At 56.2% G+C, this 24,812-nt stretch overlaps 1 protein-coding gene across 3 annotated transcripts in view; it reads right to left on the reverse strand.

Moving 5' to 3' along the window:
• The window catches only part of TFEB (transcription factor EB), a 48,067-nt gene that overhangs the window by 17,726 nt on the left and 5,529 nt on the right, over positions 1–24,812 (reverse strand). Inside the window, exon 1 of one of the 3 annotated variants that reach the window (XM_043907432.1) lies at positions 18,558–18,665. The exons of 1 other annotated variant lie outside the window; for it this stretch is intronic. The gene's annotated coding sequence lies outside the window, so the exon portion shown is untranslated. Of the gene's footprint in view, positions 1–13,060; positions 13,086–18,557; positions 18,666–24,812 lie in introns of those variants that run through there. One more of the 3 variants, XM_043907430.1, reaches the window with a different exon arrangement.

The following is a 24,812-nucleotide window of genomic DNA, read 5'->3' on the forward strand; positions in this document are numbered from 1 at the left end:
GGTCACTGTGTGCCATCATGGGTTTGGGGCCCAAGAGTTTGGAGCCTCTGGAATGAGTCCGCTCCCAAAGGGCCGAGTAGGGTTGAAAAGCTGCGTTTAGCTGTCCCACCGCCCAGCTGTGTGAGCCCACCTGGGGTCCTTCTCCCAGCTGGACCCCTGGTTGGTCACGTGACGGGGCAGGTGCAGGGCTCAGGCCGTATGGATGGTCTGGGGCTGGATGCCCGCCGAGCCACCCTGCAGGCGGGGGACAGGGAGAGCCGTCTCGGGAACTCTCTCTCCAGAGCTGCGGCAGCCTCAGGGGACCCGGCCTTCTCTTGTCTGTCTCCTTAGGAGAGAGCAACCACTCCCCAGCCCCAGTACCGGCCTCTTGGGCAGGGCAGGCCCGCTGACCCGGGTGTGAGAGGACACAGCCTGCGGCAGTGAGGAGCACAGCCTGCACATGGAGGGGCCTCTGGCTCCAGACCTGGGGCCTCGCTCCAAACCCAGCCTTCTCTGCCCGAGGCCAGGGCGCCTGGCTCCTGCCCCTGCCCTTAGGGGCTTCCTCCGCTTCCTCCCAGCTGCAGCCGCCTCTCCGGTCTCCAGCCTCCCTGCCCACCATCCACTGCAATGAACTCCTACTGTTTGGCTTCCTTTTTCAGACTTTAATCTGCCTCTGAGGACGCGGAAGACAACCTGTTTAAAACTGAAGCATCCAGGCTTTGCCTAATAAAAGAAGACTTTGGAAGAGAGGAGGGGCAAAGAAGGGAGAAAGACACTTATGAGCCCTGACAACTGCGTTAAATTCGCAGAAGGTGGCCCATGGCGTCCGGGAACAAACCGCCAGGCATTCATTACTATTTGCCCTGATTCCTTTGTGCAGTTCTAAGCTGATACATGGTACTGATGTCATCCTCAAAGTATACACCACTGGGGACGCAGAAAATATACCCCCCATTTCACAGAGGGAGCAACTGAGGCAAAGAGGCTGACAGCTCGCTCCAGGTTTCATGACAGTAGGCAGTAGAGCTGGGGCGCCTGGTCAGCACACCCAACCTCCGCCTGCAGAGGCTCATGAGTGCCCGGAGCCTGGCCGCATGCTGGGATTCAGCCTTGAAAGGGCCTGAGGAGGCAGGGAGGGAGTCATAAGGCTCTGGGCTAGGCAGGTGGGGCTGGATGCTGCTCCCTGCGGTCCAAGCCCTCTGCCATCCCCTCAGCTGCATCTCTGCCTTCTGAGTCCGCTCCCTGGAAGATGGCTGGGTTCAGTAAAATGCTCATATGCTGTGGACCCAACAGACCAGAGCTCGTCTGGCTTTGCCAATCTTCAGTTGTGTGACCCAGAACAGGTACTTAACCTCTCAGAGCCTCAGTTTCCCCATCTGTAAAATAGGATAGCAGTCATGCCACCTCTCTCAGAGGAGGCGAGGGGAATCAAAGGAGCTGGCGTGTGTGAGGTGCCTGGCACCTACGGGGGCGGCCCATGAAAGTCAGTTCCCTGGCCGGGTGAGCAGTGTCCATCTGGCTGGAGTTTGGAGGGCCTTTTAAGACTTCACCACTGAAAGCATGACCCACAGGCATCATATCCCCAAGAGCTGGTTAGAAATGCAGATTTTCAGGCCCCAGCCCAGACCTATGGATGTTAGCACTTTAACACGGCATCCTAGGAGATTGGTGGGCACGTTAAAGTCACTTCACTTGCAGCTTGCTGGGGCTTGGTCACTTGCTGGTTTCAAGTGGGACAGGTGGGAGAGGGAGCCACGAGGTGGAAAGAGATGCTTAAAGAGGCAGGCACAGGCCTTCGGAGCCCCACAGTGAACCTGAGCAAACTGCCCAGACTTTCAGGCCCCGAGGTCAAGGTGGAGGCAGGAATGAGGGCTCCAGGCTGGCTCTGGACTCCCGATTACTTGGTGCCGGGCCTCTGGCCGGGGCAGGAGGGGAAACAGCCTGCAGGAACCAAAGGGAAGCTGATAAGGTTCCCTGTGGTGGGAGCGCAACCCAGACAGGCCTACTCACACACATACACAGCATCTCCTACACAAACCATTGCGCGCACACACACACACCCTGCCCCAGGACTTGGCTGCCCAGAGAACAGCCCCAGCAGAGAGCAGACAACTCTGAGAACAGGCTGTGGCTGAGCCGTGCATGAGGCGTGCAGGCTGCTGGGGCCCCTATAGCCGGCCTGGATGACCACTCTACCCACCCCCACTGCTCGGCCCCTCCCCTTCACCTGCCTGAGCCCAAACCCAGCTGAGCAACAAGAGACCCAAGATCGGCTCCCCTGAGCTTCAAAGGGACTCACATTCTAATTGGTCCTCTTGCAACGTGCCCGCTGATGGGCCCACGTCCCAGGTTGCTGGATGGTAGATGGCAGGATGGAGCACTGACCTCAGGGTTCCTCCCCAGGAGGCAGCAACACCCAGTGGACGGAGCCCATGCCCATCTCCCACACATACACGAGCAACAGCAAAGCCCATCCTCTCCCCGGCCACACAGCTTCGGGAGCGGCAGGGACCCCCGCCCCCAGACCCAGGCTCTCACCCATACACCCTCAACTTCAGCTGAAAAACACACACCCACTGACCTTTCACCTCCGCGGACTGGACGGCCAGGGGCCCCCAGGCTCACAGGGCTCCAAAAAATCCTAAAATGTGGGCCCTCAAGCAGGCCTGGGATGCCCAAGAGAGAACCATCGACTAGGGGGTCACTGGGGCTGCTGCAAGGTGCACGATGTCATGGGTTCTGGAAAGCCCCTTGGCCCCACAATATCCCTCCACCGCGTCCGGAAATCCCTTCCAAACTTCTAAGAGTCACTGCCGGGAGAGGCTCCCACCTGAAGCCCGGTCAGCTCACAGCCCCAGTGAGAGGCGGCAGACAGCTGGCCTGAGTGGCAGAGGAGGGGCAGGGGGAGGGTGCGTGCCAGGCCGGCAGCGCCAGCTCCCACCGGGAGGGGGCACCCCCTGACACCCCAGAAGGCCGGTTCCAGAGAAGACAGCACCTCTCAGCCATGGAGAAGGAGGGGTCCCTCAAACGGAGGAGCTTTAAGCAACCCCACCTCCACGCACGCCAGGGGACATCGGGTCCTGCCCCCGGCAGTCTCTACAGGGAAGGCAAAGAGCTGGACCAGGAACCCAGGAACAGGGCAGGGTGGGGGGGGGTGCCCTGAGTGATGAGCGCTGGGGGACAGGAGGGGGAATTAACCAGGTTCCAAAATAGCACTGCTGGTTCTGCCTCACTTCACCCTGTGCAATGTCTGGCAGCTTCTGCTTTCGGTCTGACTCATGCCTGGCGGGGGCAGGACAGGGAGGCTGGAGCAGGCAGGGGCCGCCGGATGACCACAGGCTGTTCTCCCCTCGCTACTGCCCCCCACCCGGTGGCTGGGCCTTCTCCCTGGCCCCGCCCCAGCGTGAGCTGCGCTTCTGGGAACTGGGAACATTCAATCGGGCCACAAAATCCAGGGGTCCCCTGCCCGGGTCCTTTCCCAGCCAGCCCACACTCGGCCCAAGGCTTCCTGAATGGCAGCTGCCCCAGACCCAGAGCACAGAGTGGCTTCTCTGCTGCCCGGCCCAGGTGCCCGGCTGGCATCTCTAACCCCATCCGTCTGGAAGCCAGAGAACTCTCTCCCCAACACTTGAAATGACCTTGTACCGCAGTGTTCCCCTTCCCAGCCAAGGGAGCGGAGGGAGGCAGCCACCTTCACCTGTCCCTCCCCCGCCCGCCACCACTACACAGGTATGAGATGCACTCTGCAGAGATCTCATGCTCAACGCGCACACAGCAGGCCCCCCACCCCATTTTCTGTCCTGAAATGCCACAAGGAACACTTGCCCTTTGCCAGGCAGAGGGAGGAACCCAGTGCCCTGGCTTTTGAGCTCTTGGGTCAGGGCGGAGCCTTGCTCACTCTGCGCTCCCCATCCACCCCTCCCCCCACCTGTGCCCCCGACCCGCGCCCCCACCCCCCGCTTCCCCCACGGGGGTGAGACTTCTCCCGATCTCCTGATCAAAGATGCTTAAGCTCCCACCTGAGACAAACCAAAAGCTGCGTCGTAAGTTCCCAGTGCTAATCTCTCCCACGTCCTCACAGCACTCACACCGACACAAGCCTGCCCCGAATAAGCACAGCCACCTTTCTATCCAAGTGGGGCAGGTACAACTTCAAGGCCAAGTTCACTCTGCCAAAGCCGGCCCTGCCCTCGGGGTGGGAAATAGATGCCACCGGTAAGTAGGGGGAGAATGTCAGAGGGCATGGGGCTGGCCAGCCCAGGCCAACATGCTCCTGCCCCCCCCCACCCCCGCCGCCCTGGCACACACACGCTGATCAAACCTGGTTTGGAAGTGAAAACATCAAGGGGAAAGTCTGTGGGTGGCAGCCGGAGAGATGAGTCAAAAGGGACCGGGGCTTGGCAGACCTGCCAGTGGCCCGTATGGAGTCTGGAGCGTGTGCTCTGTGTGTGCCCGCCAGGCTGGCACCTGCCTCTGCCCGGTCCCCTGCTGTCCCTGCCCCCACACCAGGTGGCCTTACCTACACGCCCCCTCCCTCCCTTAACTCTGCTCCTTCCCCGGGCCCCCCAAGATAGGAGAGTCTAGTGTGAGTCTGAGGGATGGGGGCAGGAGTCTAGAAGAAGCAGGCCCCTCTCCAGGGAGCAGGTAAAGGCAGGGCTTTCTCCACGGACAAAGAAGGGCACCCACGAATAAACTGACCCCCCACCCTTATTGCACCGTGAATTGCATCCTGTTCCCCATAGAGACTCAGCGAGAGGGCTCTGGAAGGCTCGGTTCCCCACTGACGAAAAGGCAGCCACGTGGCAGCCGTGGGTCTGGCGGCCTCAGGAGGGGAAGAGGCAGGGGTGCGAGAGAAAGGAAAAGGAAGTCAGAAAAACCGCTACAATCACGGCCTCTGCAGAGCTCTGCCGGAAGGGGACTCAGAGCGGCTCAGGCTCTGTGGCCACCCATCGCGTCAGCCCCACCCTCTAGGAGCCGACGTCAAGCTCAGAGAAAGAGAGAAAGGGCCAGAAAGGGCTGCCGCGTGTGGCCTCTCGTAAGGACCTCCTGCACGCTGAATCCCTTCCCTCTGCTCGGAGCGTCTAGAGGGGCCCTGGCAGCTTCTCCTCTTACTGTGACACCCGGCACGGAGCAGGTGCTCCTTAAGCATCTGCTGAATGCAGTGAATGTGGTACCCATGACTGGTCCCAGTGGGAAGGGTCTGCCCAGAGGCAGCGGGAGAGGGTGGTAGCAGCTTCGTGGGCCTGGAGAGAAGAGAGGGGGGGCAAGGGGACTTGGCAGGAGGCACACTCTGAGGATCTGGCTGGCCACCATGCCTGTGGTCAGTGAGAGCAGCAGAGGCTGTCAGGGCCCCGGCCACAGCCCCCGGCCACTCCTAGTCCCGACCTGCCCACCTGAGCACCTCCATCAGCCAGCACCTGCACACACCTGCACCAGAGCCAACAGAGGTAGCACCCACCTTGCCCCAGCCAAAGACAGAGGGGAACTAGTAACAAACCCCCAATTCCCTCCCCTTGTCCCGAGTGAAGTGAAAGTTGCTTGGTTGTGTACGACTCTTTGCGACCCTATGGACTATACAGTCCATGGAATTCTCCAGGCCAGAATACTGGAGTGGGGAGCCTTTCCCTTCTCCAGGGGATCTTCCCAACCCAGGGATCGAACCCAGGTCTCCCACATTGCTGGCAGACTTTCTATCAGTTGAGCCACAAGGGGTCCTGAGGCTGGGAATCTAAAGCATATTCTCCAAAGTCCACAGTGGTCACCTGCTCTGAACACACATCTCAGTGGCTCCCTTCCCCTCCCCACCTCATTCCACCTACTCCACTAAGGCGGCTTCCTGGGGTCATCACCCAAGTAAACTGTCTGCACTCACAGCCCCATCTCAACCAAAGGGGCCCCAGGAGGGTGCCTGAAATTGACCTGAAATTGTGCAGCTAACTCTACTGCTTAGAAAGTTACCATTAAAAGTGCCAGATTAAAATGCAGGCTGGGTGTCCTAGGGAGAAGCAGAGAGGCAGGCGTGCAAGAGCCCAGTTGCTGCAGAGAAACTGGTGGGGTTGGATACAGTGGTCAAACATGTACCTAGAACTTTCCCACCTGTGGCAGACAAGAGTGCCCTCAGAAGCAGAGTTGGCCTGATGAAGAGAAGAAACAAGGATGTGCTAGGCTGCAAGTTATATGATCAAGAAGCCTCCACTGCAGGTGTGGGGCTGGTGACGTTGTTACCGGTAGCAAATGCCAATAGGACTGGAAGTCCAGCATGACTTCTGGCCCCCAGGGCTGCTCCTCAGATAGCACGATGGAACTCCGGCATTCCAGAATCTGAGCATGCCTGTCCATTCCTCCAGTAGCAAAGCTGTCATGTTCCACGTTCAGAAAGAGGCACCTGGGACACTCAGGGAGGCCATCTGAGCCCATACTACGAGCATGAGTTTTGAAGCAGAGAGAGCTGAACTCCAGATCTGTTGCTTATTGGCTGCATGACCTCCAGCAACTTCACTTCACAGGATCCTGGTGTCCTCATGTGCAAAAGGAGGATAATGTCTATCTTAAAGAGTTTCTGTAAGGATTAAATGTAAAGCAACTAATTTGGCACTCAGGAAGTATTTGGTAGATGCATGGATAGATGTACAGATGTAATAGATGCTTGGATGGACATAATGGATTAAGGGACGGATGGATGGAAATAATGGGTGGATACATATGATGGACAGATGGATGAATGGATGGATGCATGGATGGATACAATGCATGAAGTGATGGATGAATATTGTGGATAGATAAATGACTGGATGTTTAAAAGGAGACAGAAGAGAGTAGTTTTCTGCAGTCTGGTCCCCACCTGGTTCAATATCCTTTTAGGCTAAATTTAATAGCAAGAAAATGAAGGCCTATCACTCTAATTTTTCTGTTAGAGAAATCTATTTCCATTTATCAGGTTGACAAATGCAAAGTAAGATCCTCCTAATGGGCCTTAGCCACATCACCGGGGGGTCATTCCCTGAAGAGGGTAGCGGGCTAGGTCAGAAGAGAGGGTGTCCTCCTGGCTCGGTCACCAGCACCCACGTTCTCACTGTGTGGTCACACCATGCTCATATCCCACTCCCCTCAAGTTCAAGTCCAGCCAACCCCAATCCCAGGGAACGTGGGTCTGGGCCAGGGAGAGGAAGCAGATGCTGAACAAGAGAAGGTTGGGGGAACGGGCCAGTGCAGCTGAGCAGAAGACCAAGAGCAGAGCATGGATACGTGGGCTGGGAGTGAGCAGGGATCGGAGAAAAGTGACCAAAGAGCAGAGAGAGGGTTTCCTGTCTTTGGAGAAGTGGAGAAAGGAATCAGCCCTAACAGAACAAGGGAGCAGAAACAAAATGGACTGAGCAACAAAGAGGTCATCTCCCTGCTCCATCACCCCCACTGTCCACCAGATAAAGTCCAAACTCCCTGGGCGGACATTCAAGGGACTCAGGATCCCCCTGTCCTAACCAAGTCCTGGGCTCAGTAAAGGCGGTCTCATCACTTTCTCCCTGACACAATCCAGACCTCCAGATGTTCCTCCTGCCCCATCCTCCTTCCACAGATTGTCTAATAATGCCTGTGTGTCTCTGGAAGGCCTGCTCCAGAGCCACCTCTTCCAGGCAGCCTACCCTGACTCCACCCTCCTCTGATCACCATTTGGAAACAATTGCTTAATTGGCTCCATGCCAGGCTCCGTGCCTGACACCAAGATCCAGATATAAGTAAGATAGTCCCTGTCCTCACAGGGATCTATTTTGAAAAAATGACATTACTTGATAACATATATTGTACTGGACTTCCATTTAGAATGACTGCCTTACTATGACTGTGCTGTGCTTAGTCACTCAGTCGTGTCCGATTCTTTGCAACCCCATGGACTGCAGCCAGCCAGGCTCCTCTGTCCACGGGGATTCTCTAGGCGAGAATACTGGAGTGGGTTGCCATGCCCTCCTCCAAGGGATCTTCCCGACCCAGGGATCAAACCCCAGTCTCCCGCGTTGCAGGCAGATACTTTACCATCTGAGCCACCAGGGAAGCCCTTACTACCAATAAACCTACTACCAATAAACCTGAACTGAGCTCTTCCCATTTGTCAGGAACTCTTCCTAAGGGCTTTACCGTGTCTTAATTCATTTGCCCTCCTCAACAACACTGGGAAGTAGGAAATATCAGTGTACCCATTTTATAAATGAGAAGCTAAGGCACAGAGGAGTTACTCGGTCTAGTTTGCTCGGCTGTAGCAGAAGCTCCCCGAGGGCTGTCTCCAGGTTTTCTCTTTCTCGGCTTCTCCCAGGGAGAAGGCACTCAAACCTGGCCCGTCTGGGCTTGAGGTGCCTTCCTGTGGCCTGAGATGAAGGGGTTCTGGCTTTGTAGGGGGACAGTGTAATCAGAGAAAGCTGAGTCCGAGCAGGCTGGGCATGACAGGTCTCCCAGGTGGGGTGAGAGGGGAGCCAGCCTCGGTGTTCCCTTCCAGCCTCCCTCTTACCCACCTGCCCCGGCGGCCCAGTCTTGGCATTGTGCGACCCTGCGGTCTCCGCAGACTGCCCTGTCCATGTGGCAAGAGGGTTGGGGTGGCACCAAAGGGGAGCCAGGCCTCATGCCCGGGATGGACAGGAACAAGGAGGTTGGGCCGGGAGAAGGGAGAAGCGTTAGCTCTGCCAGATCCCATGGGGGGGTCAGGGCTCGTGAGCAGATACGTTGAGCCCCATAGGCGTTGGTTCCAGGCACCCTCCAGGCTGGCCTGAGGGCCCAGGTGCTGGGCAGAGATGGGACCCCTCAAAGCTGAGAGCTGGGCTGCCCCCTTGGCAGGCTCTCCGGCCTCAGAGGCCCCTTCAGGCTGGGAAACCTGAGGAGATGGGGCAGCTCAGGACGGGTTCTCAGAATAGAAGCAACAGGAGGCCTTGCTCTAGGCAGGGGATGGGGAGCCTCCTGGCCAGCCTATGGAGCACAGGAAGATGGGGTGAGGCTCCAAGCCAGCCCTGGCCACACCCCTCCTCCACATTCCTGTGTCCTCCCGAGAAACCCGGGGGACATTCAGTGCCACCACAGCAGGGGAACTGAGGCACGGAGTGGCCTTCCAATCCTGGGGACTTGTTCTGCCTGCCCAGCCACCAATACCATCCTTGAAATTTAACCTCCACGCTTCTCACAAGCACATGGGGACTCCAGACCCTACTGTTCTAGGATCCCCTTCCACCGCGGGGACTTGTACTTTCTAGAAAGTAGCCTACCTGGCTCCTCTAAGTTGGGCTGGGGAAAGAAGGAGCCAGGCCTTCCCCTGAGCCCTGACCCAAGGCTGGGTGTGCAGCATAGTAAGTGGTACTGAGAGGCTGTGGACCAAGGCTGCCTGAGCTTGAACCCCAGCTCCATCGCTTGCTAGCTGTGTGCCCTTGGGCGAGTTACTGCAGCCTCTCGGGGTCTCGACACCTCGATTTCCTCATGTGAAAGGGAGACAGTGCTCCCTACCCTGGATCCACAGTTGATGAGAAACAACCGCTTGCACTTGGCTCCTCGAGCATCTGCATGGTCCCCGCTCCCCCGCTCAGGGCACCCCCACTCACAGCCTCACCACCAGCCCTCCCTCCTCCTCCTCACCAGGGGCCCAGTGGCTCGGGCCCTGGCAGGGGCTGCTGAGGAGCTGATGGAGCCACTGCTATGGACGGAGCTGGTGCCAGGCCCACGGCGGGCACAGGGCCCAGGCATACAATGGGGCTGTGTGTGCACCCAGTGTTACCCCGGAGCAGAGCTGGGCAGGCCAACATCTGGGGTCCAGCCAAGAATTCATTTCCCTGGAGAGGGCCTCCCCACCCCCTCCCAGGCTGCCCAGTCACCTCCCTCCCCCCGGGGTGGGGACAGGCACCACCCACGCCCCCACCGAGCCCAGGCACTGGAATGGGGACGTGCCTGGTGACAGGCGCTGGGGAAGAGGGACTCCTGAGTCCAGCTGCCAGACGGGGCTGCCTGCTCGTGAGGCATCCGGGACCCATGATGGTGATCTGGGGCTGCGGCTACTAGGAAGGTGGAGTCTGCGGGGGCCGGAGGACAGGAGAGCGGTCAGCTGGGACCCCTCCCCATCATATGGAAGGAGGGCCTCCCTGCTCCCCCCTGGCTCGTGGAGCTCAGGGCCCAGAGCCTCAGGAGAGGAGCCGGCTAGTTCCCCAGGGGAATGAGTCACCGGCAGTGGCTGCGGCCAAGGCTGCCGGAGCCGGGAGATGGCGAGCAGGTGGAGCCTCTCCTCACCCCTCCCCGTGGGTCTCCTCCGGCTGGAAAGCCACTCCGCTGGTGCGGGGTGCTGACCACAGCGTCCCAGGCTGGGCCTCCGGAGGACACTTCCTCTGGCTCAGAGGATTAGCTGTCCTAGGCCTGGGGGTGCACCGACTCCTAGAGCTTCAGGCATGTACCACTCGCCTGCCCCCCACACGAGATGCCATGGAGAGAAGGCAGATCAGGCAGCTCCCCCAAAACCCTTAGTGAGACACAGGGTCTGAGGTGAAGGAGAGGGGGACATGGGCCTCTGGTAAGTGGGGATGAGGAGGGGAAAGCCAGGCCACCCTCTACCTCAGGCTGTGCCGAAAGTGGGGAGCTGGGGAGGGGCGCCCTTGCATGAAGTCACTTTACATTCTAGGCAGAGCGCAGGAAGCTCCCAGCAACAGGAGATAACCGCCCCAGCCCGAGGCCGGCCGGACCCACACACCCTCTCATGTCCAGTCATAACGACACAAATGTGTCCCTGCGGGCTGCCGCCCACGCCTGCAGAGGGTCACACACAAAAGTCACTGTGCGGCCCCAGCCCAGCGGATACACTCGGATGCCCACCCTTCCTCTCACACCCACAGGTCCCTGCCTCCCCGCCCAAGCTCCCGCCCAGGCCCATCACACCCTGAAGGCCCCGTCAGAGCACTGCGGCAGCCCTATCCTCACCTCAGACCCTGAGGACCACCCTCTCCCCTCTGCCACTGGTGAGGGGGGCTGGACCTTCTGGGCATGTGTGACCTGCCCTGAGAACAGAGGCTGAGACCCTGGAAGGGGCCTCCCAAGCTGAGCCCACCATTCTCATTTCACTCGTGAGCAAACTGGGGCTCAGTTGGGGAAGTGTCTTTGTCCAAGGTTATGGACAGGGCTGGGGGAGCTTAAGGCTGGTTGAATGAAGCAGAGAACAGGGAAGGCAGAGTGAAGGGCGAAAAGAAGAGGAAGGGGGTGGACTTCCCTAGTGGCATAGTGGATAAGAGTCCGCCTGCCAATGCAGGGTACACAGGTTCGATCCCTGGTCCGGGAAGATCCCACACATGCCACAGAGCAATTAAGCCCGTGGGCCAGAACTGCTGAGCCCATGCGCCTAGAAACTCATGCTCTGCAACCAGCAAAGCCACCACAATGAGAAGCCTCCGCAGGGCAACGAAGAACAGCCCCCGCTCACCACAGCTAGAGAAAGTCCGTGTGCAGCAGCCAAGACCCAGCACAGCCAAAAATAAATTAAATAAATAATAATTAATTTAAAAAAAAAAGAAGAGGAAGGGGGGATCCGCCACCTTCTCAGAGGTGCAGCTGTCCGGGGACGCTGTGGTGCCACTTCATTCATTCCTTTCAGATATTCTCGAGTGTTTACTAGGAACATGACTGCACGGTGGCCAGGGCCCTTCTGTCCAGTCTCAGCCCGCGCTCCCCCCTGGGAGAGTTTGCTGGTGAGGCTGAGTATTGTCTTCAGGGCCCCACGTCACACAGACAGCGAGGCCGGGCAGCACTCAAACCTCTCCCCCCAGGCACAGCCTGGCAGCCCCCGCCCTGCCCCCACGCCTCACGGGGAATGCCAGCATCCTCTGGACATCAGGGCCCACAGCCCAGGTCACCTCCAGAGTCAGTGCCAAGTCACACAACAAGGAGCCTAGGAGGTCACCCCTCTCAGAGACTCCCAGGCTGATTTCAACAGCAGAATCCCCTTTGCAGACAAAATTTACCTGGAACTTTGATAGCTAAACAGGAGAATGAAGCAGCTCTGTGGGGAGGGGGAAGGGCCAGACTACCTGGCCTCCAACCGGGGGCCTCCCCCTCCCCAACACCCCTCCTTCTAGTCCTTCCCCAAGGCACCCCCAGCGATTCTGAGAAAGAGTCTAAAACTCAGAGTTTTCTCCGGCCACTGTGTTACAGAAACCCAGAAGTTTCTGGGGAGAAGTTATGTGTGTGGATCACCTAGGCTCACGGAGAGCTAGGGCCCCAGCCCGCACACTCTAAACCTCCAGGCCAAGCTCTCTTCCACGACCCTCAGGGCACCCCATCCCTCACATGGAAAAGGGACACAGCAAAAAAAAGAAGAAGAGAAGTCTCATGGATTCAGATCCTCCCGTGTGCCCAGCACTGGGCAAAATGCCCCCACAAACATCAAGTGCTTTATTTTTCATAATAACTCTATAGCCTACATAGTATCATCTTTGCCCTGTAGGTTAAAAAAAAAATGGACATTCAGAAAAGTTAAGTGACTCACCCAACCTGTGAAGGGCAAAGCCCATATTCCAACTTACCTGTGTGCCCTTGATCCCTCGGGGCAGCCTGGCAGAAACCACCCCATCATGATGCCCAGGTACGACCACTCCCTCTGAGCCCCATCCCAAGCTACACCTCACTCAGCTGACACGCCTCCTTCCCCAGCTCAAGGCACAGGCAGAGCTTCTCACGAGTAACAGTAACATTAGCAATAATGACAAAACCACAAGCTGCCTACACCCTAGCGCTCATTAGGTAGGCTCCTCATTGGTTATTTTACTTTGTCCTTACACTTTACTCCCACTCCCATCTCACAGAGGAGGAAACTGAGGCACAGAGAGGTTGATGACTTGCCCAAGGTCACACAGCTAGGGAAGAAGCAGAGCCAAGCCTTGAGCCCAGGCAGTCTGGCCCCCGAGCCTGCACACCTCAACCCTGGGCATCATCGTTCCCTACAATGTCTGCGGTTCCTCCGCAGTGGTCGCTGTAACAAGTGCCCCAGCTGGGGGCTAGCCCTCCTCCCCCAAGGCCCTTTTCTTCAGGGGTCAGAGGCCAACTAGCACCCCTGAGGGATGGACAGGGGAATGCCTACCTGAGGAGCACCCGCTCTCCGGCTGGATGGTAACCCTCATTCCACCGCCCAACCCCCACACCCGACAGGCGCTGGAAGGATGAGTCGTGGGCATGCCAGCAACATTCAAGCATGATTAGGACGCCTACTGCATGCCCAGTTTCAAGCAATGGGCAGGTGCAGAAAGCAGTGTCCTTGCTGTCTGGCCAGAGGCTCGGGTCCCCAGCCATGCCCAAAGGGGTCGCCCCTGCCACCCCCAACCCCCTTCAGCCCTAGCTGCACCAGATGTTGGCAACACTTAGAAACAGGGCTAAAAATAGTCTCTCTAATGAGTCAGTGCTAAGAATAACCCGGGCAAACAGCCCTCTGGGTGAGGACATGCTGCCAGGGAGGCACCACCTCTTCCCACCTCCCCAGCCAGTCTGGTCCACCCACCAGCCTTTCCCTCGGCGCCCACCGCAGCCAGCAGAGAGCCCTGGGATGTTCACACCCCCTCTGCTGAGTGGACAGAGATGCGGGCATGTGCACACACGCTCCCTGCTTGAAGGGGAAGGGGTATCAAATGAGTAGGTGGACTCCAGAGACCCACCCTCTCAAGGTGGAACTGGGCCGGGGCCCAGAGACACTTGAGTGTCTTTCCCAATTCTAACAACAACCCCACACAGGACACTAGGAGACCATGCTCCCAACTCCCCTCCCCTCCCCTCATGCCTCCTCTGTGAAACGGGTCTCTAGCATCACTCAGACCGGCCCACTTCCTAGGTGACCAGGGGAACTGGGACCAGAGAGGACCAGCATTATCCTAACGGGCAGATGTCAAACGTGGGAGATGAATTGGACCTGAGGAGTCAGAACCACATCATATCCCATGACCAGGGGCCCCCTCATTTCTTCCCTGTTCTTCCCCAAAGTGATCGGAATTGCTAGATTCATGGACATCTGGACATGAATCACAGGTGAGAGACAAGGTGACAAGCATCACTCTACAGTCGAGGAGACCGAGGCTCAGAAAACAGAATTAACTTGCGAGGAGCTGCTCCGCTGGGATGATGCCTCACTGCCATCTGCCAGCCCGGAAGCATCACCCAGGAGGCTGGATGCTGGGCACAGTCCCATCATCCAGCAAGGCCCAGAAGGAACAGGATACCCTCTAATGCTGCTGGGAGAGAGAGGGAAGGGGCCAGAAAAAGGTGAGGCACCTTCAGGAAGAACAGAGGAAGGAGGGAAAGAAACGGGTGTCCTGGCTGTGGAGTCAGGAGCCCTGGCATCTAGTCACACAGCTCAGTTACAGATAACTGGGAAAACGGAATGATAACATGAGAAATTTCCCATGATCTGGGAAAACCATTTCCTAGCCTTCCCTCCAGGACTCAGTTTCTCCATCTGGAAAATGGAGCTTTGAACAGCAGGTCATTGAGATATCCTGAAGTATATCATGACCACACATGGGGGTTGCATAATGAATATTAGCATATCGAAGGCTCTAACAAGTCCTATAGTGAAGAAATCCATTACCCACCTCACCTTTTTTTTAACTCACACTCTCCCAAACCTGCTTGATCACCAAACCCTTCCACAGAACACATCTTGAGAAACTCTGGAGTTAGATCTGGGGTCATTACTTCAAAGGTCTGCATGGGCCAGCAGGAAACAAAAGCTTGAAGCCAGCCCAGACAAAATACATCAGGATCTGCAGGTAGCCCCAAGCCCTAAAAAATTCCTGGTAGCTCTGGGGGCTCAGGAGTCTAGGATTTCTGTTCTCTGGACACTTCCCTCAGGACCCATCTAGGGTCTTTATTCCACCTGATCCTCAGCAATCCTGTTGAGAAGGGTAGGGAAGGGGTTAGCGCTCCATGTCACACAACTGGGACCCAAGAGACCAGAGAACCCGCCCAGGGCCACACAGTGGGTCCTTGGTGCAGACAGGAGAAACGGTGTCCTAAGTCCTAAGGATTTGACCTCCATGGTCTCACGTAATTCTCCCAACAACCCTTTGAGGAGGGCACCGGGGTTCTGCCCATTTCATCGAGCAAGAAATGAATGGGCAAAGAGGTTCAGGCTCACATCTGAGGAAGGTCGCACAGCTTGCAAGTGCTACTGCCTGGGTTTCAACCCTGGCAGCCTGAATCCAGAACTCAAGCCCTCAGCCCAGCCCTGCCACTCACTAGTTAGCAAGAGAGATTTCACCATTCTGAGCCTCTGTTTCCTCACCTATAAAACGGGATGTATAAAAAGACTTGGGCGTTAGGTTATTGTCAGGATGAAATCTGCAAATATACAAAAGAGCTTAGCACGGTGCCTGGCATACAGTAGGTGCTCAATATGCATGACCTCTCATTAAATACCACATCCTCCTATGGGAGCACATGCCTGAACCTCGGGGCTCTGGGCTCCGCAGGCTCGAAGCCACCCACAGCTTCCTGGAAATTGACTTCTGCCAACAAGTCCCAGGGCGCACCCCTCCACGTGGCCTCACAGGCTCCAAGCTGGGATTCCTTGGGTACCCCATGTAGGTGGGGGCTCTAGAGGCTGGGTTTCCCAGCCTGGGTCTCATCCTCTGGGGCCACTAACGGGCCACCTCCCCCTCAGATCCGGGGATATCCCCAGTTCACCATGGGTCACAGGCCTCTCCCCACCCTTGCCCCAGGTCACGGGATGGGAAGGTAGGGGCTCTCCAGCCAGGCAGCTGATACCCTCATGACCTGCCCGAGCCTTCCCAGCCTTAGAGACAAGAGTCACAACCCACCCAGAGTTCACCACGCTTCCTGTAGCTGCTCATCCCCATGAGGTCACAAGATGGGCATCACCACCCAGTCGGTGGCTGCTCGGGGATTCATATGCCCACTTTACAGACAAAGAAACGGAGGCCCCCACTTACCCTGGGCAGAGATCTAAATCACAGAAAGGCTTCTGGCTCCTGGACCAGGACTCAGGGCTGAGTCAGGTCTCAGGCCAGGCAGGCCCACCAGAGCCAGTGAGGGCAGCAAAATGGAGAAGAAGAAGGCTCAGAAGGCTCCCAGGGGGCCAAGGGGAAGAGGGAGAGGATCTGAGCTCTGAGTCCCATCCATCACTGCAGACCCTGCAAGTCCTGGGATCTGGGGAGCATCCGTAAACCTGAGTCCTCCTCTGCCCCCCCGCCAGCCAGGAAAAACGTGCCCAGCCCTCACCCAGTGACCTGAGACAACCCTCACCCTCACCTCTGGCGAAGTCTGGCTCTGTGCCCTCCACTGACAGGGAGCCTCCATTGGGGGGGGGGGGCGGTGCTCTCTATCTCCAGACCCCAAGTCAACCACTCACCCCAGGCACTGCTTCCCCTCACTGTCCCCACAAGCACATGTCATCACCCAGGAAGCCTGACCTGACCACCCCCAGCCCTCCATCTCTGCTGACCCCACAGCGCCGGCTCACCCAGCCACTGTGCTAAGAACCAGGCCCTGAACCCCCCTACCCCCATTCTGGCTCCCACATGCAGAACTTGGTCTCACACTGAGTAGGTGCTCCATAAACATCACTACGTGGAGGGAGACCATCTCTCAGGCAGGGACTCCAAATATTTTGACCATGACTCACAGAAAAGTATATTTTATTTGACCCAGTACACACACACACACACACACACACACACACAGCCCGGAATGCGTATTCACACGCACATGAAAACCCCAAAATTTGTACAAAACAACACTCACCAGCACTGTGCATTACACTTGGACGTTTCCGATCATTCTTTTTCATTTAATTTATTACTTCCTTTCCATTTCATTTTCATTGAGACCCACTAAGCTGATTTCATGACCTGATTAGGGTCCAAACAGTGGCCCTGATCCACAGTTCAGAAAACAGCCCTCCAAGGATACCCACATAGCCCCGCTCCCAGGCTGGCACATCACCCTCTATGCAACAGGTGCCTAAGAGAGGCATCCATTTGGCAGACGCTGTCTCTGGCCAGGCCTGTGCTAAGCATTTAATTATGGTATCTCATTTCATCCTCCCCCATCATCTTAGGAGGAAGGGACTGTAAGGAATTTTACATGTGAGGAAACTGAGGCCAAGGTCACAGGCTCAGGCAGGAGTCAAAACCAGGGCCGCCTGAATCTGGAGCCAAGTGCATAACCTTCCTGCCCCATCCTGCCCCCCGGGGTGAGTGGCCTTTAAACCCAGAGAGCTCCACCTAAGGAAGTCTACTCCCTCCAACTATAAAAAAGCCATTTCCTATATCAATATCATTCTTTATATTTGTTGACTGTGAGATTGGAGATGGTACAGACAGAAGACACAGGTCCCAGCTGGAGCTGACGGGCAGCAAGGCCAGCCCCGCATCTTCCTCTCAGTACACCCTGTTCCTTGGAAGAAAAGCAATGACAAACCTAGACAGCGTATGAAAAAAGCAGAGACCTTTTGCCTACAGGGGTCCATACAGTCAAAGCCATGCTGTCATGTACAGATGTGAGAGCTGGACCATAAGGAAGGTTGAGGGCCAAAGAATTGATGCTTTCTAATTGTGGTGCTGGAGAAGACTCTTGAGAGTCCCTTGGACTGCAAGGAGATCAAACCAGTCAATCTTAATGGAAATCAACTCTGAATATTCATTGGAAGGACTGATGGTGAAGCTGAAGCTTCAATACCTTGGCCCTGATGCCAAGGGCTGACTCATTGGAAAAGATCCTGATGCTGGGAAAGATTGAAGGCAGGAGGAGAAAGGGACAACAGAGGATGAGATGGTTAGAAAGCATCACCAACTCAGTGGACATGAGTTTGAGGAAATTCTGAAAGATAGTGAAGGACAGGGAAGCCTGGCATGCTGCAGTTCACAGGGTCTCAAAGAGTTGGATATGACTTAGCTACTAAACAACAACAGCTGACATGGAGAGAGTCCTGGAAACAGGATCTCTTATTATTATCCACAGTCCACATGCCAATCCTTGCCATCAGAAAGAATCACCGTGAATCTGGTGTTTTGCTGTTTGCACACAAACATGCTCACATACGGGTACGATGTAAACCCGTGTCAGGTGCTGTTCTAAGCACTATTTGTGAATTAAGTCTTTTAACCCTCAGAATGAACACACACGCTGGGCCCTGTAACTCTCATCTCCACTTGACAGAAGAGGAAACTGAGGCGCCAGCATCACACAGCTGCAAAAGCGGCAAGGACAGGAATTGAACCCAGATTGATGGACAGTGTCTGCTCCCAATTCTGACGTCAGCAAGGCGCTCCTGCAGCCTGGCTCCAGCCCGCTAAGCACATCACACCCATTCCCTTCTCACCCAAGCCTCGCACGCATCTGGGAGACAGCAGAGGAGGCCAGGAGCAGCTCCTCAGAAGTGGGGCTGGCAGTCAGCTCTGGGGACTCCTGATTCCACAGGCCCCCCTCCCGCCCCTCCCGTGCATCACCTGCTTCTCTGACCCTGCTCGAAAGATAGCCCCAGGCCAGCGCAGCCTGCGGGATCTCAGCCCCACTCACCCAACTCCCGAGAGACACCCCCCAACAACACACACACACACATGCCCACGTACCTGGGCGAGGGCAGCCCCCTGGAAGGAGGCCCCCAGGAATGCTCAGCTCCTCCAGGGGCCAGAGCCCAGGGCCAGGCCCCTGCCCCAGCGCCAGCCCCAGTTTCCTCATTTTCCCCAGGGCTATTTCTCACCCAGCCCCCTGCACCTTGGCCTGAGAGGAAGTTGCACAATCCCCTGGGAGCTGCAAACTTGGCTGAGGGCTACTCACAGCGTAGGGGGAACCACACGCCCGGAAGGCCTCATCCACCCACAACCCCGTCGGAGGCGGACGGGCTCCCAGCTCCCGTCTCACTGACCCGGGGCTCCAGACCACCGACCGGGCCCCTCCCTGCTCCCAGACTGAGTCTCTCACAGCTCCACCCCTCACACAGCCTGGCCTCACCAGGCCCTAGGCCAAGCTGCCCCTGCCCCTAAACAGAGAGGCACAGAGGGGCAAGAGTTTGCAGGACTCCTGTTGGGTCCCAAATGGGCCAAACCCTAACCCACACGGCCGCCCTGCCCCTCCTTAGTCAGAAGCCCCGCAGTTCACCTCCTTCCTGACTGACCACGTCTGTGACCTCAGGCACGGGCCTTCCCAGGGTCTCCATACACCCAGTTCACAGCCTCACTCTGGCCCACCTCGAAATGGACCCTGAGACCCAGCATGGTCCTGTGAAGCTCTGAGCCACCACACGAGCTTGTGGGAAAAGGCTCTCGCTGCATGAGATTTCTGAGGTTCCTCAGTCCCCAACACACTTCTCTAAGAGCCCAAGACACTTGACGTTTCGCTACTGTTTCCTTCTCGGGGCTAAGGGATTCTCAACATGGGTAGGTAGATACCAGCTTGTCAAGAAAGGCTGGAAGTCGCTGAGCTGTTATTAGTTGTCTGCACCTCAGGGTGGATGAGTTTACTAGGCCCCTTCACAGGATGTCTCGGGAAGGGACAACATAGCAGAGGGGAGACCAGGCAGGCCAAGGAGGGGCCCTGAGAGCGCTGACCCAGACTCTGGCCCAATCCTGGGCTCTCCCTGGAGAGTGCACTCCAGAAGGACGCAGAGCCTGGCCTGGGTGTACAAAGCCCCTTAGGATGACCTCTGGCTCCCACCCTTCACAGCTGGACTTGCAACAGAGCCCCAGATAAGGAATACGATAAAGCACCGCTTATCATCCCACACAACCTTGGACTCCCACCCAGCTGAAGACAAAGTCAGGAATGGTTTTCCTGGGGCCCCAGGGCTCTCCTGAGTGCCCCTCGTTTCTGCAGCCCTCATCAAAAGGCAGGGGCCCTCAGGGCCGTTCTCCCACAGCCCGCTGAGGCCTGGAGTGGCAGGAACCAGGGCCAGGCTCAGGCGCCTCCAGCTCTGTGGACAGACAAGGGGAAGGGCTGGTTCTAGAAACCCCTCACCCCCTGGAAACAATGGCCAAGGGCCCCTTTGCAGGGACGTGTCCCAAGACGCCCACACAGCCAGCCCCCTCTCCCCAGTCCCAATGACAACCCATGATGGGGAGGGGCAGCCACACTGGCCACCCTCCTTTTCGATGAGAAGCCCGAGACTCACAGCACTCAGGGACGCCCCGAAGGCCACGCAGCGAGTTCACGGCAAAGCTCGGGTTCCTGGCTCCCTTCCTAGGTCACAGTTTCTCAACTTCAACACGACTAACACTTGGGGCCAGAGTAACTCTTCCTTGAGGGGCTGTTTGAGCACTTTAGAACTTTGAGCAGCATCTCTGGCCTCTACCTGCTAGATGCCAGTAGCATTCCCTGAGTTGTGATGACCAAAAATGTCATCAGACATCACCAAATGTCCCCTGGGAGACAAAGAGAACTGCTGCCCTAAAAGGACCTGAAAGCCAAGCGCCTGCCAATTCTAACTTGAAGGGCATCTGCTGCGAGAGCTGTCAATGTGCCAGGCAGGAGGGCCTGGAGGTGCTGGTGAGTACCCCGTGGGCTCAGTACCCTCCGGGCAGAGCTGCCCCTTGGCAGGTGGTACCACTTGGGAATCTCATCCCGAGACCACCTCCCCAACCCCAACCTACAAACCAACCTAGTCCCTGGCATTCAACATTTCAGTGGTCTTTCAATTATTTTGATCACACACCCCTGTGAGTAACAAATTTTGAGCACCCCCAATATAAGCTTCTTTTCTTAGGAACTGTTAATAAACGCCAGTGTATGAATATGTCATGCATATGAGCAAACATACACAAAAATAGATCTATAAAAAAGATGAGGAGGGAAATATAAATTACACTTAGGATGAGATACTGTTACAGTTTCAACAGCTCACCAGGACAGAAACAAAACAGTCTACTGATACCAAGTGTCAGCAAAGATACAGAGCAATAGGAACTCTTAGGGGTCACCAGTGAGGAGCAAATTGGTGTAACCACTTCACACAGAATTTACTAAAATTGAAATATGCATCATATACCCTGTAGCAACACTCGAGCAGTTCCGCTCTATATGGACTCTGAAGAAGGGTCACACCAACACACCAGGAGCACATTCCAGGATGTTCTTCCAGCATTGTTCACAGCAGCCAAAAAAGGCAAGCAACCCAAATGTCCATGAGTGGTGGGATGGATACAAATACGGTATCAAGTTCATACAGTGGATGCTCATGCATGAACGCAGCTACTCACAACAGCATAGACAGACCTCTCCACTGGCCAAGGAACGTGTTCAGTGTTACTCCAGCTGCATAAATTTAAAATCGGGCGAAGCTAAGCTCTATTGCTAAAGGCCGCAGGTAGAGGCGGTAACGTGATCAAGGCAAGCAAGGAACTGATCATCTTAAAAGTCAGGAGAGAGACTTCCCTGCTGGTCCAACAGTTGGGACTCCAGGCCACCAAGGCAGGAGGCAAGGGTTCAATCCCTGTTTAGGGAACGAGGCTACTGCATGCCCACACTGAGGCAAAAAAAAAAAAAAAAGTCAGGATAGTGGTTCACTTTGGGAAGGGGCTTATGACCAAGGTGAAGCACACAAGTTGATTTCAGAATGCAGGTTGCATTCTGTTTCTTCATTGGGGTGGTGGTAACCTGGGTGTTCACTTTTATAATTATTATATTATCCGTATAGGTTTACGCTCTTTTTGGCAATTAGGCTATATTTCACAATAAAAGGGGGGAGAAAAGGATGAGATATAAATACATCAAAATAGAAGTTCTAATAGTTTCTTCCCCACCTGGCTTTGCACACCATTATGATTAGGCCAAAGTGGATGAGAACCTATAGCTGGTCACTGGTCTGGAGGAGCCAGTGACACCCAGGGGTGTTTGTAGAGCACCTGGGCACCACAGCCCTTTTCATCTCCCCCTGACTCTGGGGCATCCCAGCCACCATCTGGCCCTGGTGGCCATGGGGAGAGAGTTACATGAAGCTAGACTCTCTCATACCCACCTCACCCTGCCCTGGTCTGCTCCTCTGGGTCCCTGACAGCAGAGTCCAGAGGCCCATGCTGGGAAGGCTCCGGAGGAACACGGCAGGCCTCACTCACCCTATAAATACACCAAAAGAAGGAGGGAGGCAGAAAAATGGAGAAGATGGAGAGAAGGGGGACAGAGAGCAGGGCAGGGAGACACACCCGCATCGAGGGCTGAAGTTCCAGTGGCTGTGGAACCAGAGAGAGAGTCAGAAGGATGGCGGTGTGAGGGGCAAAGGAAAGAGGGAAAGGAGAAGAGTGCTCAGGGCAGGGGAGCAGATGCCCTGCACGCAGTTCCAAGCCCAGGTCCCAGCGCTCAGCACAGTCCAAAGAGGCCTGAGTTGTTAGGCCGGGTTAGCACCATGTGCCCCAGGGCCCAGGGCCTCAGTGAGAGGCGGGTGGCTCAGGGGCCAAGAGCCTCCCCGTGGCCTCACCTGGCACTCAGCAGACTCCAGGTCTCCTGGAAGGGACGACCCGGTCCAGGGGGAAATGCTCCTGGGCCTGCAGAGGTGACCCCCCCTCCAGGTGGGAGGACCCCGGGATTGAGAGAGCGGCCCTTCCTGGAGCCTTCTCAGCGGGTGAGAAGCGCTGAGCCAAGTTCTAGGCACTGGCCTGAGCCCTTTTGTAAAAACTTTCTCTCGGCCAGGAAAGAAGGCTCTTCGAAGGTGAGCAGGGAGAATAAATTGGGAGCCTGGGATTAACATATATACACCACTATATATTAACATATGTAACATGGATAACCAATAAGAACCTACTGCAGTAGGTTACTGTATAGCCTTGGGAACGCTAATCAATACTCTGTAATGACCTCTATGGGAATGTGTGTGTGCTCAATCACTCAGCCGTGTCCGACTCTTTGCGACCCTGTGGATTGTAGCCCACCAGGCTCCTCTGTCTGTGGGATTTTCCAGGCAAGAATACTAGGGTGGGTTGCCATTTCCTCCTCCAGAGGATCTTCCCAACCCAAGGATGGAACCTGAGTCTCTTGTGTCTCTAGCACTAGTGGTGGATTCTTTAACACTGAGCCACCTGGGAAGCCCCATAGAATCTAAGAAAGAATGGACATACAGCCTGGCAGGTTACAGTTCATAATGTCTCAAGGAGTCGAACACGACTGAAGCGACTTAGCACACACGCGTGCGTAACTGATGCTTTACTGTACATCTGAAACTAACACAACATTGTAAAGCAACTATACTCCAATAACAATTCCTTTTTTAAAAAAAGGAAGATATGTTTTTCAGGCCAAAGGGCCAGGTACTGACACATTTATTGGTCATTTAGTCCACGGCTCTGTACGATCACACATCGCTCTGCCTTTCTCTGTCCTCTGCAGTTACTGAAACTCCCCCCCTCCCTGCTCCCAGGCCATCAGCTTTGAGAGAGGAGCTGTGTCTTTATTCCCACCCACCCTGCTTGGTTCGCATAGTGCTAGGCACCCAGTCAGTCCATGACTGCTGACCCTGGTGGATGCTGGAGTGGGACCCCCAAGCTCCCTGGGTCCCAGTGCCCTCCTCTCGAAAACACGGGGGTAGTACCAGCTGGCTTCTGAGGCCCACAGCCCTGCAGCCCCAGTCAGCTGGCCCCACGCTGGCAGGGGCAGCTGAGAGAGAGAACACCTGGCCAGGGCGGGGGGGACAGAGGCGGCGGGGGGGTGGATGGGATAGAGTGTCACCTCCTGGCCACCCTGCACCCCTCAGGGACTGTAGGGGCTGGGGCAGCTGCTGTCCCCAAACCAGTTATAAACAAGGCCGAGGACAGGCTGTGACTTCCCCAGGCAAACATGGGAAAACAAACCAGAGCCCCACCCCACAGACCCACTGGTGGAACGGGGGGGCGGTGGGGGGCAGGCAATGGGCAGGGCTGCTGCAAACTGTGTGTGGGGAGAGACAGGCTGTGAGCCCATCAGAGTGGGCTGGGCCTGGATCACCGTGGGTGGATGGAGGCAGGGAGTTCCTCCTTGTTCACGTCCCTGGGTACCATCCCTGGGTCTTACATGGTGATGCTCTTGCAGGGCAGAGACCATGGGTAAAGCATTTGTATGTCCTCGGGTCTGGGCCCATTTCACACTCACCTACTCCCTCCATGAAGCTGTGCTGAGCACCCGTTACATAGCTAGCTTCCCCTGGTTTCCAAGGAAGACTCCACTACTACAGGCCTTGGGGCGAGCCCACAGGGTCACCCCAACTATCTGCTGCCCTCAAAGCCCAGGACCCCCTAGAAGATGATGGAGACATCTCAACCCCCAACAATGACCCCCCGATCTGCCAGCCCAATGTCTCCAGGGTGAGGAAAGGAGAAGGGAATGGCTGTTTCTTGTGTGTGTTTTATCATTTTTATTATTCACCAAAAATGCAGTTCAAACAGTGATCAAATACCCTCTATGGGATGGGAAAGTCAAAAAACATGATGGATCTTTCGACAGCCTTACTTAGGCAGAGTGAGGGGCTGTTCTGGATACCCACCCCCTGAAGCCAGAAATGCTATTCTGGCTCCAAGGACTTGCCCCCAGTACTGATGACTCTCGGGGCTGGTGCTGTCCACCTCACCTTGCCTGAAGCAGTCACTATTTCCTGAGCACCTGTCCCCAAGGGTGGGGCCAAGACTGGACACTGGTCAGTTTAATGGGAGGTAGGGGCAGAGAATCAGGATGGAGGAGGGAAGGATGGCCATACCAGAGACTAACGGTCACCAAATGGTCTCACAGTGGTCCCTGCCCCTGGGGACCTGGCTTTGAAAAGCAGATGGGCCTAAGAGACCCCAGGCAATCAGAGACCCAGGAAACAGAAAGCTCTGGCCTGGGTAGCCACAAAAGAGTAGGTTATCAAAATGGGGTCCCAGGACCAGAAG

The sequence above is a fragment of the Cervus elaphus genome, chromosome 7 (genome assembly GCF_910594005.1).
Source record: "Cervus elaphus chromosome 7, mCerEla1.1, whole genome shotgun sequence".
NCBI classification, from domain to species: Eukaryota; Metazoa; Chordata; class Mammalia; order Artiodactyla; family Cervidae; genus Cervus; species Cervus elaphus.